This window comes from Cynocephalus volans, chromosome 8 (genome assembly GCF_027409185.1).
Source record: "Cynocephalus volans isolate mCynVol1 chromosome 8, mCynVol1.pri, whole genome shotgun sequence".
NCBI lineage: Eukaryota > Metazoa > Chordata > Mammalia > Dermoptera > Cynocephalidae > Cynocephalus > Cynocephalus volans.
Genome location: NC_084467.1, coordinates 156,423,772 through 156,439,900, shown reverse-complemented (window position 1 = coordinate 156,439,900; position 16,129 = coordinate 156,423,772).

Here is a 16,129-nt window from a genome sequence, read left to right as displayed (position 1 = left end):
TAGGCATGATAAAATTATATAGTATGTTAGAAGGTGGTAAGAGCTATGGATGAAAAATGGAACAGGATAGGGAAACTGTGGAGAGGTAAATGGGTTCCAATTTTTAGTATTAATATTAGGTTAAGTTCTCTTGGAAAATGACATTTGAATTGAGACTAGAATGAGATGAGAGGGTTAGTCATGCCTATGAATGTATAAGGGAAATGGCCCCAAGAAAGCAGTATTCTTGAGTGTTTTAAGAAGCAAAAAGCTCACATTATGACTAAGTTTTGAAAGGATGACTTTGGAGGCCTGGCACTTGGTAGAGTGTGGTGTTGGTAACACCAGGGTCAAGGTTTTGAATCCTCATACTGGTCAGCTGCAATACATATATGAAGATCACTTTGGCTACTGGGCTGAGGAAGAAGGAGAGAGGATGGAAACAGAGAAATCCATTAGAAAATTATTGCTGTAATCCCGGTGAATGATGACAGTGGGTAGGCCATGATGTTAGTAGTGGAGGTGGTGATAAGGGACTGAATTCTGGATATGTTTTCAAAGTAAAACTAAGGGGATTTTCTGATAGATGAGATGAGAGGATAACAGAAAGAGGTAAATCAAATATGTCTCCAATAATTTTCATCTCAGCAACTGAAAGGACAAAACTTCCACTAATTGAAATTGAGAAGACTGTAGGTAAAGCATTTTCTTAGAAAATCAGTTCAGGTGATTTTGGACAGTCCATTAGGTATCCAAGTGGAGATGTCAAGAAAGCAGTTTTGTATCTAGAGCCCCAGGAGGACATTTGGGCTGGCAATATACATGTGAGTTGACACCTAAATGTTATCTAAAATCATGCAACTAGATAAAATCACTGAGGAGTGAGTTAGAGAGGAAGAGACAACAAAGGATTATCGATATTAAGCAATCGGGAAGAAGAAGGGAAAACAGTGTGGCAGGAGGAAAACTCAGAGAGTGTAACGTCCTGAACACCAATGAATAAATGTAATGAGAAAAACTGAGCATTTAATGCTGAGATAAATGCTGCTGATCTGTCAACTAAGATACATTTAGAGAATTGACTGTTAGACTTAGCAATGCAGAAGAAATTTTTGACTCTGACAGGAGAACTTTTTGTTCCACAGAGGTAGTAAAAGCCTGTTTGGAACAATGGGGTTAATAGACCATGGGAAAAAGGCAAATCAAAGGCAGCAAAAATGGATGGAGAAATAAATCCATGGAAATGATCCCATAGAGAGAAAACATGATTATGCAGGAGAAAGTGGGAGGCTGGCTAGAGCAATGTTGTTGAGTAAGCCAAAGGCAGTGGAATTTAGTGTACTAGTGAAAAGAATGGCTTTAGATAGAAGCATTGCTATTTCATGTATAGAAACAGGCAGGAAGGCACCATAAATAGGTGAAGATTTTCATATCGCTGTAAATCTGATGGAAGGTATAGCATGTAATTTCATCTAAAATAAGATGGACTATAAAGTAAATATGTGAATATTAATTAGTTCCTTTAATTCATTCCATAGTAGTTCAAACAGAAGTTGATTCAATCCAAATTGATGAAATCTAAATCATGGTTGTACAACAAATTTATAAAAATGAGTTTCAAACACAAACTGAAATACATTTGGCTTTTTCTCTTTTTTGGTAGATAAAAAGATAAAAATGACAATTCATCGTTAATTAAAAGGTGGTAATGGGCTTGCTTTTACTGTTGATCTGGCCATCACATCTTGGGCACAAGTGGTGAGAGTCAGTTTTGTACTCCATGAATATTCATAACCAATACAAAAATGTAAAAAAATAAAAATAAAAGGAGAATTGACCAGCCACTGCTTTTATTTGCTTTTATAATATCAAGATACAGTGACTCAGAACATGTTGCCTAATTTAGAACAAAGAGAAAAAGATCTAAAACATTTCTTTCCAATTAACTGTCATTCATATATGTTATGAAGTTTGAGTAAATTTAAATTTCAATCCATAAAGTGTTTATTTCTTATTAAGTTTTTATTAGTGAAATGAGACATAGGCATGAGAGAAGAAATATGAAATTGTAATCTGTGTATGATTGTTCTGAGCATGAAAGCTGCTGCTTTAAGTTAAGAGGTATTAATAGTTATGTAATTGTTTATTGTTTGGGTAGGCTAGGCCAATGATATTAATTAATGAAACACCTATGCTTCCTCCTAGGCTTACAATGCATTCTAAGTATTTAGTAATGCTATATATTTGGCCAATAGTCAAGATAACTTTATAAAGATTAAGAAAAGCAATCGCAAAGCAAGGGGGGGTATAACTGAGGAAGGTGCAAGTATTAAAGAAATGGTCATATATTTTTGTAAGCTTGTTATTGAGAAGAGTATATGGTGCATAGTATACTGACACCAATGTTTGTTGATTAAATGTGGATCTTAGGTTCAGATTGTATTTTGGAAGAGAGAGTATTACTCATCCAATGGACAGGATTTTATTTTTTCCTATTTTGAAATTCTATTTCTCATATCTTTATTCACATAATTAAGACAATAAAGTGACTGAAGACAATCCAAGTATTATAGATGCCTCATTAAATAAAAAAATACAGAGAAAAGGATGATTTGATAATTGATGTATGGTATTAAATTTAATGCTTAATAACACTAAGCAACAAAATAATACCACATTAAATAAATTCAAGGAAAAAATCACCGATTAAAGCTCACTTATTCCTCAGTTTAGGCTATGACCAAGTAAAGAAATAAAGAAATTAAAGATATAAAAGACTATTCTCCTTTAATTTGTTTAGCATCGTTGTTCAGATACTTATTTCTTATCTCCCCCCAGCACAGACTGTACTAAGAAATCTCCTATGTTGTTAAAATCTACGGTTTTCTTCATTCAAAATCCAAGCTGAAATTATAAAATTGTATAGGTGTTTTCAATATTATAGAATTTTCCTGATATATAGCATGTTATACACAGTAAGTTTTTCATATATTATATTAAGGCAAGAGGTGATGTGGTATAAACACATCCCCCACAACAATTCATCAAAGAGATAAATTGTAAACTACATCTGATTTCCTACCAACTGAGTATGATATAATGAACTGGTTGTAGTGCTATAGATATGAGATTACGAGCAAAGCAACGTGAACATAAAGGATCTCTTTTATGAAGTAATCAGAATCTTCCATGGCTTCTTCGCAACTCTGTTTACTGTGTGAGCAAGATATTTTATGCTGAAATAAACTAACAAAGGGGTTGATCGAGTATTTAAACTCTAAGGACTATTCTTAGAGGGTGTGTTACACATGGCTTCAAGATTCTCAACGACTCTAGTGCAAATGGCATAATTTTCCTTCCCAGTTTGAAAATTGACTTTTAAAAAAATGTTTACTGTCAGCCAATGTATATAATTAAAAAGAAAAGAACCAAAACTTAATTGTTTTTATTTTTATATTGATGCCACTGTATAATACCTGTGATTTTATAACATATGATTATTGAGATTTATAATTGATTTTATAGCATTAGTCTAATTTATTTTACTCTTCTGAAATAAGTACATATCACCTAAATCTTATTAAAAATAAAATGGAACAGAAAAATCTTGTAAGATTCTAAATGGCATTTTTAAATTGCTTAAAGTGTGAATTTACTATAGATGAAGTGATTTCACTAACCACAAAATACAGTGATTTTGAAAAAGTCAGATAATTAAATCTTATTATTGAAAATTTGACTTATCATATTTTCTAGATTGTAAACATTTGTGTTGGATTGCCATCAATTTGAAATTATCTGGTGTAGAGCTAATTTTATTTTCTGACAAGCATTTTCTTGTTGTTTATCATAAAAATCAAAAGACACTAACACTGTAGTTAATTGGAGGTAGTCATGTGATAGAAAAGACAGATCATTTGGAAGCATTAAAGCTTTGTCAGCCAGAGCCCTAATTCTCCTCCATTGAGGTAGATAAAGTTCTCTCAAGACAATAAACTGATTATTTATTAGATAAATGGCTTCAGAAATTGGACAATAAAAACAGAGGTAATGTAAAGTCCCAAATCACTGAAAAAAAAAATGAGTTAGAAGTATTTTATCTGCTTATAATAACTTTACTAAAAGTAATTTAAAAACTTAAATAAATTTTATTTTTATACATCTGTAAGTGTCAATAGTAGTTAATTGTTAAAAACAAAAGTGAACAGACATTTACAAAGCCAAATCTCCCTCCTATATTTCCACTTTTTATGGAACACAGTTTGTTTTGTTTCTTCAGATCTAGCTTTATTCATATATACATACTTTGTTGTTTTAAACAAAAATTTGTCATGTGATAAGTTCTGCTTCTGCTACTTGTTTGATTCTTTCAGCAGTCATGGACTCTTCCATGTTTACATGAACAAATTATCCTAATTTTTTAAACTAAAATAAATTTTACAAATTGCATTCTATATCATAAATCACATTAAAGTAATTTAAGAGTTAAATTTTAGTTTTGGTTTTTATATATTACAAATAATGGTTCAAACAACTGGCTTATATCTTTATTTCTGTGAAGCTGAGTATTTCTGCAGCACAGGTTTATAGAAGTAAAATTTCAGGTCAAAGTTAGGCACTCATTTGTTTGTCATGAGGTGCTGCAAGACTACACCCCAAATGATTTTGTGAAGTTACACTTTCACTGACAGCAAATGAGAGTGCAGGACTGGAAAGGCAGGAGGGCATGAGATCCAGAGCATAAGACAGGAATTGATCCTGGAGCAGGGGCCTGGGAACAGGAGTCATTCTTTCATTTAACAGGAAGGACAAGCCATGAGAAGGGTGGTGATACCACCAGTTGTATCGATCTGGTGGTGGGAAGCTGAGATATTCTTGACTGATTGTTGCTATTTTCCTAAGAAAGGTTATCAGGTGCTTTTGAGTGGAGGGAGCCAAATGGAGTTTGAGAAATTTGGAGTTTTAGAAGAAAATATGAAACGGTGGTCTTAAATAGTGGAAAAGAAGGATTTTAACTGTAATAGGCCAAAATATGGTCTCCTAAAATATATCCATGCCATATCTCTGGAGCTTGTTAATGTTACCTTTTTTGGAAAAAGGGTCTTTGCAGATATAATTATATTAAGAAACTGAGATTTGGAGATTACCATGGTGAGGCCTAAATGCCATCATAAGTGTCCTTATAAGAGAGAGGCAGAAGGAGACAATGCACACACATGGAGGAGAAGACAACGTGAAGATGGAGATAGAGAGTGGAGTGATGTGGCCACAAGGACAGAAATGCTGGGGCAGCCACTGGAAGCTGGAAGTATGGAGTAAATTGCCCCCTTTATACAGTATAACCACCACAGGGATAGCAGCTCTGTCGATTTGGGGCTTTTGGCTCCAGAGCTCTGAGAAAATAAATTTCTGTTGCTTTAAATCAACAAGTTTGTGGAAATTTGTTACACTAGGAAACTAGCACACCCAGCAAACTAATACACTATTCAAGTAAATTATCCTACAGAATTAAATTAGCCTTTGAGGTTTGTAGTTATAAATCTGATGTACAATTAACTGGTGGAGAGAAAGAAGTTACTTGCTTTCAACCATGGTTGGAATGTTTCTGGATGAATATGGTAGTACAGATATCATGGGAAGTAAAAAAGGCAATTTTATGTTTTTTGTTTTGGGAATTTTGTTTTCAAGAGATTAATTATCATAAAGAACTAAGCAAGAATCTAAACTGGAAACAAAACAGAAGGGGAAGAGGATAAATAGTAAAAAAACATAGGACTTATCAATTGCACTTCTCAAAAAATTGGAGTATATATACTGTGAAGTGCTAAAATAATGATGGGTAATGATAAAGTTGTCACCATTTCTTATGTGGCTGAGGTAGCATGATGAAAAAATGGTTGGAAGTGAGTAGATAAAGGAAATAGATATTAGAGTTTTAATATAAGTCATCCTTACCTATGTCAGTAGCATGTATTTAATTATACAGCCTGGAATTATTTGACGGTTTTAAGTTTTGAAGTTTGATGTTTCAATGTGTAATGGATATTTACTTTTGTTTTGACTTTTTTTTTAATCTTCCTAGCATTAATTCCCCTGATGTTGATATAGGAAAACCACTTTCTATCATATTGTTCATGATATTCAGATGAAGCTGACTGCACTGCCCTCCTGCCTGGCCCTCCCAGCCCAAATGTACACCTGCTAATGGGACTAAACCAATCAGTATTTCCTGTTCTGGTTGATAGGGGTTTACCTGTTAGCAATAAACCATCAAAGACTTAAAAATTAATAATAACACCATTTATACAAGCACATTTTAAATAAATTAAGTTTTAAAAGTTCCTGTTGGATCACATCTTTGTATATTGTACTGGTTACAATCTTCTTTTGTAACTCTTCTGAATGTACATCTACATCCTGCTCATTTTTTATAGTCCCGTAAGGTAATATTGAATGCTAAGTCCCATTGCATTTGCTACAGCATATCCCACGGCTTGGTAAGCCATGTTCACTAGAGATTTTTGTTTCAGAAAAATATTCCTGTCCTACTCTGTTAGGTAACAATTTGCAGTAATATGCACAGTGAGTTTTTGTTCTTTAAATTGAATTGAATTATTAAGATTAAATGTAGTTACATAATATAAAGTATAGCTACAAGATACATTATTGAAAAAAAATTTCAGTCTTTTAATGTATATTTATCAACAGTAGGAGTCAATTCTATAAAAAGGACTAATAGGATGATTTCTCAAAACTTGTCTAAATCATGTCCATGAAGTCATAGACATGAATTTATAAGACAGGTAAGAATGTATTTGGGATGTTTACTCTTCTATTCCAAGGCCACTATAATTCTGACGCAGGGCCAGTACATGGAAGGGCCAGTCACATTGATTAATTTAAAAGGCATTTTACTGGTGTAGTGATGACAAGAGCAGAAACAACAGAAATATTGCTCCTCTATTTCTACCAGGTGGCATTGATATTCAGGTATACTCTGAGACTACATTACTTCAACAGAAACAAGAAATAATTTATTATCCTTTGCATCAAGGTGCTAAAAGAGTAAACTTGCATCAGCATAAACTGATTTAACACAGAGACAGCCACACAATCAGTTAAGTTTTCCCTAAGATGGTTATGTAGTGGGAAAATGTATATGTTAAAATGGTTAGTGTTTACTAACTTTAGTGATTCTTTTCATTCGTAATTGTTTAGTTAGATTAATTTGAGATGATATAAACTGAGAATAGACATTGTCCCAATAGACTTATTTTAGAAGGCCTGTATGCCAAACAAAAATTATTCCCACAAATTATTATAATTCAATCTTCACTTAATACAGTAATGGTTAACTCTATAAAGTTTGGTGAACAAAAGATATATTAAAACTCATCAGTGTACCTAATATGTGGTTAATAAGAATTACTAAAATTTTTATCTCACAATAGACTAAATGCATATTAAAAGATAATACAATTTATTTTAACTCAAACTGGACCAAGTAAAGGGCAGGATTTCTTTTAAAATGTATTTTTAAAATATTCAATAATTTTTGGGCCGGCCCCGTGGCGCACTTGGGAGAGTGCGGCACTGGGAGCGCAGCAGTGCTCCCGCCGCGGGTTCGGATCCTATATAAGGATGGCCGGTGCGCTCACTGGCTGAGCGTGGTGCAGCGCGGTGCAGCGCGGTGCGGCCAGTCACAAAAAGACAAAAATAAATAAATAATTCAATAATTCAATAATTTTTATGCTAACCTCTTTCAATTTAGATTATGTTTGACCTTTTAAATTTCACCAAGAAGCCCTCTAGAAGTATGAACCCACCTCCCTATTATGAAATATATTTAGAAAGTAGCCACAGAAAACAATATTTTGTCCTAATAAAATAATAGTAGTTCTTCCTCTAACAATATATGGTGGTCTTCCCTTTTACTCAACAAAAAATGTAGTATAAAAAAAAATAAATATAATCACACTCCAGGTTGATTGTCATTAAGTTGATGCATACTTTATTTCACTATTTAAAAATGTATTTATATTTCTGTTTGGGCTAAATAAATTAGAATTTGAAGGTACCAGCTTTTCACATAAGTGCTTATTAGTTTTTTAAAATATGATCATGAAGTAAAGTCTTTAATGAAGAAAGGTCATCTATGTAATATCAATAAAACTGCTAATTAGCAAATACAATATTTGTAAATGTAGACTGGACAATTAAAAATAAGGATAAAGCTTAATTGTGCAAAAATAGGTTGAACAACTTTAATAAGAAAAAGTAGAGATATAAATAAAAAGGTCAGTAATTTGAAAGTTACAAGGTAATTGTTATTGAAATAATTTTTAAAAACTATGATTACCTGCATTTACTACCGTCATAAACATCATATTTTGAAAAAAGCTTTTAGTCATATGATAAAATTGTTAGTTTTATTGAGAGAGAGAGAGAAATATCACCAGTGAGAGACATAATAGCAAAAGAAGAGTATTGATTTTAAACAATATTAATTAAATGCTAATCTCAATATGAAACTAACACTTTTCTTTGACTTGTGGCAAAATGTTAGTGTCTGTGTTGAGATTTACACATATAAAATGCAGATAGTAATAACAGCTCAGAGGGGTGCTGTGAGGCTTAATTAATTTCTCTAGAGTGCTATGGACATGAGAAAATGTATGCAGTCGGGGCATTTAATCACTATTACTCTTCCAGGAGTTTTCTTTTGATATTGCCTAGGGAGGCTGGATGGAAGACTGCCAAGTTACTGAACCCCCAGAAGAAGACTTGTATTGAACAGTAAAACAAATGAATTAAAAGCTAGATCTTAGGAAAAAACCTTAAACAAATGAAAAAGTTGGCCAGTTGACGGTGGCAGAGGTGATCAAATTAATTACCATTATAGTTTACAGATTAAATACAAAGTAAATATATATATGAGCTGAAGATCCTGAAAGAGAAAGAAGACGGTGAAGGAAAAAAGAGAGGGAAAAAAGGGAGAGAAAGAGAGAGGAAGAGAGGAGAGAAACAGATGATAAATATTATTTTTTAATAGGTGAAGAAAAGAAGAGGAAATAAGAAGGTAATATGTAGGGGAGGGCAGGCAGATGGAGTGGGTGTTAGTTAACATCATTGTTAAATACTAGCAAATTGGAAAAAATCAATTCAGAAGATTATGAAATTTTAAAATGTTTGGATAGCTGTCATATCTCAAAAATCAAAAAGAAAGATTTCTGCAGCAGAGTCAAATCTTTGTGAGTTATTGGTCTCAGAGAAATGATGTACGTTAGTTCTTCTAATCAAGGCTGAATTCACAAGGTTTTGTGAAGGTATGTTGAAAATAAGAAAGGTGCTTAGCAGGTAAGTGTACAATAAATCTTTAGGAATTACCTTTATTCAGATTATAATGATGTCTAATCTAAAGTTGCACTGCTACATAACTTGCTGCATCATTTTTTCTCATTGATATTAAATATTTTATTTTTAACTTATTAACTGTAAATGCCTGACACCTTAAGAGCATCCTTAAATCATGGTTTAAGTGATTCAGAAGTTTTCTAAATCATTTTGGAAATCAGAACACACTTTCCCCCCACCAAAATCAATAATCCATATTAAATGTGGTTTGTTCCAGAAGAAGTAGATATTTTGAAAAATAGGTAACAGAAAATAATTTACTAATCAGATATTGGTTGAGCAACTACTTTATGCTAGTTATTTGTGAGGTACTATATCAGGAAAAAAGAACAGTAGAAGTTGGTTTAACACAGCTTACTATTTAGTAGAGAGAGAATTCAGACACATAAATATGTGAATAAATTACAATTGATAAACACTATACTAGAATAAATGCCAAGTGATATGAGATTTCTGAGGATATAATTATATTTGCAGTGAAAATCCATGAGAAAAAGACATCCATAATAAAGTACTTCCTTCTATCATATACATTCCTCTGTACCTTTTACAGCCTCCCAGGCAAAAGGCAGCATGGGGAACGGTCCCTGCATTTGTAAAAATGGGAAAAAGTAGTAGGAAGAGCTCATTGGACAGTCCTTTTTTTATTTATTTGCAATTTGTTTTAAAAGTCCCTCTGCTGGTGGCAGAGAACACGAATTTAAAAAACAATATCCAAAGGACTGTTCTTTGGGACAAAAGCATCCTACTTTGACAGAAATACTCAAGCGAAAAAATAAAAGTAATAATAATTTCTATTTAAAGCTCCCAATTACTCACCCAATCTGGCTTGTCATATATAGTTAAATATGAGCTGAAGTTTATCAGATCATGATTATTTAATGACTGCTGAGAATCAATACAAACGTATGAAAAATCCTAGAGAAGTTAGCAGAGCACAATAAGAGTGGAACAAAAGATTAGATATAAGTTTGCCCTTTTCTACCCCAAAACAACCCAGCAGAAAATGTGAGTATATCAGATCCCAATGGGAGTTCCTGATCTTGCTAACGGTGAAAAAGATTTAGGAACAGAGGTTCCCATATAAATGTTAATTGAAATTATTCCATATTCATATTTCAGATATCCATTTATTTTAATTTGACTAACATTTATAATTCTATGTTCTAGCACTGTGTCCTAGACTGAAAATACAATGATAAATATATGTAATTATTTCTGACAAGACGCTTATAGTGCAGATGTAAACCAATACTTGCTGAAATCTGTAGCTTGCTAAAAAGTGCTAACGGCTTCAATCAGCTATCTCCTTACATGAGAGGTCTGGGTCTTTTGGACCAATGTCATTTGCTGTGGATTTAATGTACCCACAAAACTTAACCCCACTGTGACAATGTTAAGAAGGTGGGAAATCCTGTTATGGTAATTAAAAAGTGGGGCCTTGAAGAGGTGATTAGATTGTGAGGACCATGCCCTAGTGAATGGATTAATAAATTGACAGTTTAATGGTGGTCATGGCTGTGGTTCTGAGGGCTTTGACAGGAGAACACGTGAGGAGGTTGTCTCTGTCTTGCTTCTGCCTTCCTTGCAATGTGATACCCTGTGCCATCGAAATCACCATCAAAGAAAGCCCTGAACTTTGTTCCCTGAACTTTGGACTTCTCAGCCTCTGAAACTGTAAGCAATAAATACTGTTTCTTCATAAATTACCCAGTTCCAGGTATCTAAACAACAGAAACAGACTCATATACAATTTTAAGAAAATATATATTTCAGGCACAGCCACCCTAATGTTGATCATTGTCACACTCTCACCTTTTGAAGAAATCTGCCACGAACAACATAACACTTTTTACTGTTTTTACTGATTTGTCATCTATCTTCAATTCTTTGGACAGGAATAATTTGTGGGCTAAGATGGGGGAGTTTAAAGTAAATCCTCATCCATGAATCAGTATCATTAAAATCTAAAATTTTTTATTATGTCTCTCAAGAACCAGGTTAGGCAGGAAGCAGAAACCCTATCTCAATTCTAAGTTTTATGAGAAGAGAGCTGTGTTCAAATCTACTGTTTAAATCATACATTGGTAGCCTAATTCATGTTTAGTGTTAGAAGGCTGTGTTCAGACCAACTGACCAGCCCTCATTTATGTTCGGATGTATATCAGCTAGGGCAGTATTCGGCATCTAAATAGAGTCACACACTGAGTAACGATGTTTCAGTCAACGACAGAACGTGGACATGATGGTGGTCCCATAAGATTATAATGGAGCTGAAAAATTCCTATCACCTAGTGACATTGCAGCTGTTGTAATTTTGGAGCACAACACATTATCTTTTCTATTTTATATATGTTTAGATATACAAATACTTACCACTGTGTTACAATTGCTTACAGTATTCAGTACAGTACATGCTGTACAGGTTTGTAGCCTAGGAGCAATAGTCTGTGCCATACAGCCTAGGTGTGTAGTGGGCTACACCATCTAGGTTTGTGTAAGTACACCCTATGATGTTCACACGACGATGCAATCGCCTAATGACATGTTTCTCAGGATGTATCACAGTCATTAAGAGACGCAGGACTATATACATTACATTCAGAATGAATTAATACATGGTCTCATTATTGCTTTGGATGAATTAAATGCCAACTTCCTTGTCACTGATGGACTCCATTAGGCCCTCAACATTTTCTCCCATGTTTCTACAAACATTTCTTACATTGCTAACAGAGTTAGCTTTCTTAAAATCTAATTATAACTATTCTTCAAAAATACCTTTGTTAGTTCCTGTTAAATCTTACTTAAAAACCCCTTTTGGTGTTAGGTCCTCTCACCCTCCATCTTACCTGCCTTGACTGGCTGTCTCACCACAGGATGGGTTCCCCGCATTCTACTCACTTGCAACTATCCACAGCCTCCTGAATGCTACATTCTTCTCTGTGCCTTCACGCTGTTATGTGAACTCCCCTAGCCTGTGATATCATTTCTCAGCTTGGCAAATGCTCACTCATACTTCAGGATTCCACTGATTCATGAGCTCTGTGAAGCTTTTCCCGAAGCTCTGTGTTCTTCTCTTTGCTGTTCTGGAGTTTTAGTTAACTCTATCATATTGCAATTCCCTGTATGTATATTTATCTTTCCTGCTGACTATGAAATAGAAACTATGTCTTTTTACATTTTGTATTTCTAGTGTAGTGTTGGACTGTAATAAACTCTGTTGAATAAATGAATGAATGAATGAATTAACATATTTTTGTTAGGAAAGACTGGGAGGAAAGCCCTGGACCCATGCTAGCATCCATTCCCTTGATAGAAGTTAGAATTTTTTCATCTAATTGACTCACAGAAATAGCTGAGCAAGCATGGTGAAATTTTACTGCTTTGCTATTTAATTGTTTTTTTCTCTTTAAAATGTTTTGAAAGTACTTTAATATTGTTACTATTTACCTCTTCTGCTCACTTTTAGAGAAGTTGGGGCAAGCTTAAAATCTGGGAGAGAGATGAGATTAGAGGTAAGGCAGAAATAACTAATTGAATGAGCCATCAGGTGGCTTTCTGTACCTAGCACAATTTGCTTGAAAGGAAGGACTGGGTAAATGTAAATAAAAGAAAACAATGTATGTAACACAACATATTATCTCTGGAAACTTGACGGGATACCAAATTTAGTAAAGGAGAAGTAGCAAGCATTTAATTAGCACCATTTAAAAGTACAGCACTTCTCTGGATGATGTTTAGAATGATCTAAACTACAAGCTTCACCTCTTTAATTTAAGGCTTTAATCTTTTGTTAAAAATGTTAAGACTTTCCACAGAGGTATCTTTTGATTACCTACTCGTATTTCACATTTTAAAGCAATCAATAGCTAAAGGCAGATTTTCCTGAAAGGTAAAGGGCAGCGCTTCTTGGCACAGAAAGCACTGTGATGAGTTACCATAAGTCCTGATTTGCTTTGGACAATTCCAGTTTATGCCTATTGTGTCACTGCAGTTATTAATAGCCTCCCATATCATTCTCAGAAGTGTCCCGGTTTGAACAATAAATCGTATTGTCAACTTAACAATAAGAAAGAAGAAAAACAGGTATGATGAGATCACAATAAAGCTTCTGGAAGTGCCAAAAACAAATTCAGGTAAAATAATGGCTGACCCTGATTCCTTAGGACTAATACCTACAATTCTAAGAAAAGCTTTACCTGCATATCTCATTTATGCAATTCAGGAATGTAGTAACCACGAAGAAAAACGTTTCTTGACCTTTCCAAGTTATGAGTAAATGAATCCATTACTGTAGCTTACATTTCCACCCATGAAGATCTCTATTGCAAATTAAAACACTTAATGTCTGAAGTAGATTATTAATGTAAATCATTTTCTAAACTCATCTCCTATTCTTAGAACTATGATTACATTCTGATGATAGTTTGAATGATAGCTAGGTGAAAAATAATCTTGATTAGTAATGAACATGTAAACATACAGTGATCTAGCCTGACCTTGGTTTATAGATTGTAGTATCATTACTGCAGATAAAAGTGGGGATTGGAAGGAGTATTAGCCCAGGGATACACAGAATGAATATATTGCATTCTGACTGCTCTTTTGTGGTAGAAAAATCAACTAATATTTAAAATGACTAATCACGGCTGTCTGGTTAGCTCAGTTGGTCAGAGCATGGTGTTGATAATACCAAGGTCCAGGGTTCAATCCCTGTACCAGCCAACTGCCAAAAATAAAAAAAAAGAAAGAAAAAAATGATTAATTAATCATTCATTTTATAAAATTTAAGTTTGCATCTCAAACATTGAATGATTGAATAAATAATCCTTTCAAAGTGGTGAAATGTCAAAAAAAATGTAGCTGTTTCATCTAATTATTCAGGGAGATTGCTGAGGATTAAATGTCTCCCCCAAATTCATTGGAGCTTAATTCCTATTATAACAGTATAAAGATGGTGGGAAAGCTGGTTATCATATTTAGAGGTGGGGCCCTTAAGAGGTGATTGGATTGTGAGGACTATGCCCTCATAAATGGATTAATCCACTTATGAGGTAATGAGTTAATGGTTTAATGGGTTATCCTCAGGGTAGACTGGTGGCTTTGTAAGAAGAGCACATGGTAGAGCTCTTGCCATCCTTGTCATATGATTGCCTGCATCACCCTGGGGCCCTGTAGAGCATTCCCACCAAGAAAAAGGCCTTCACCTGATGTACCCCTGGACCATGGACTTCCCATCCTTTAAAACTGTAAGAAATAAATTTTATTCCTTTGTAAATTACCCAGTTTCAGGTATTCTGTTATCAGCAACAGAAAATGAACTAAAACAGAGGTCTTTGGTATAAAAGTGTTTAATAATAATCTCCACATAATAAAATAATATCATAATAAGAAATTATTCACTAATGAACTGGCTACTTATTTAATTATTATTGTGCAAATAGACCAATACTTTTAACACTAGCAAATAATTCCTTTAGTGTAGATATTTGCAAATGAAATTTTGCAAAACTTACAAAAGAAAGAGGACATGCTAGGCACTTCAGAAGAAAAATATTTGGATTTTAAATATTTGAGATATCCTTGGGAAACATGAGGAAACCCTTGAATATTTTTTGCAGAAATGTTTCTCAGTATAATCACACCTTGCAAGTCAAGTATGAGGTGAAGGATATTGTATTTCCCTTAGTGTAATCTTGTCAAAAAAATGCCCAAAAAGCAGATCAGCACCAGACTCATTCTTTTGTATTTTAAGAACTATTATACCATTGCAATTAAAGCCTAAATTTTCTCTAAAATAGAAGACAAATTTATTTTAGTAATTTTATTTGCAAGATAAAATCTTGTGTAGCTCATTTCATTCAGTAGTTATTGGAGAAATTTGGACAGTTTTAAATGGAAGAAATATAAATGGATTTTTCTCTAATGTCAATTATCTTCAAGTATCGGGACTTCCTACAATTTCATCATTCACTTACTGAATGCACAGTAATTGAATATTCATCTAGAAATAGTTTTATATCAGGAGCTTAAAATAGTTCAGGAAAAAAGTTATTAAAAATCCAGCTAAACATATCTAATCAAAATAAAAATGAGTAAATGTTAAAAGTATCCAGTGTAAAAGTAAAAGGTTAACAAATTAAGGAATTCTTTAATCATGAATGTTAAGGAAGTATGAAATGTGGAACAGAAAACCCACTCTTCTTGAAATTCTGTATATTTTTAAAATAGATCAACAGTTCTAATGTACTCCCAAATATCTTGTGTTTTCTTGAGTTTTCATACATAATTTTCCAGTTTCTTATTCTTCCATAATGCTTCATTTTCTGTAGCATTTTTTTTTTATGAAAACTGCATATAACCTCAAATCCGCTTTTTCTCTCCTCCATTAGTCATTGATGAATGCCAGCCAACCTCTTTATTAAGACCATAAACCTGAAGCACATTGTGCATTCCCTGCTTTGTTGTGTTCACAAGTCCTATTTACCAGTACTTTTTAAATACATGCATCTTGTAAGATTCATTGATTGTAGAGAAAGAAACTTTGTGATATAATGGGGGGAAATTCACTTTGTCATTTCAAGACTAATTCCACTAAAATCTGTGTGACCTCAAAGAAGTCTCTCAACCTCTCAATACTAATTTCTCACATACAAGGTAGAAAGGCTGGAAGTGGTTACTGTGTTCTAACTTTAAGATTCTATGTACACCAGTAAAGTTAAGCCACATTTAT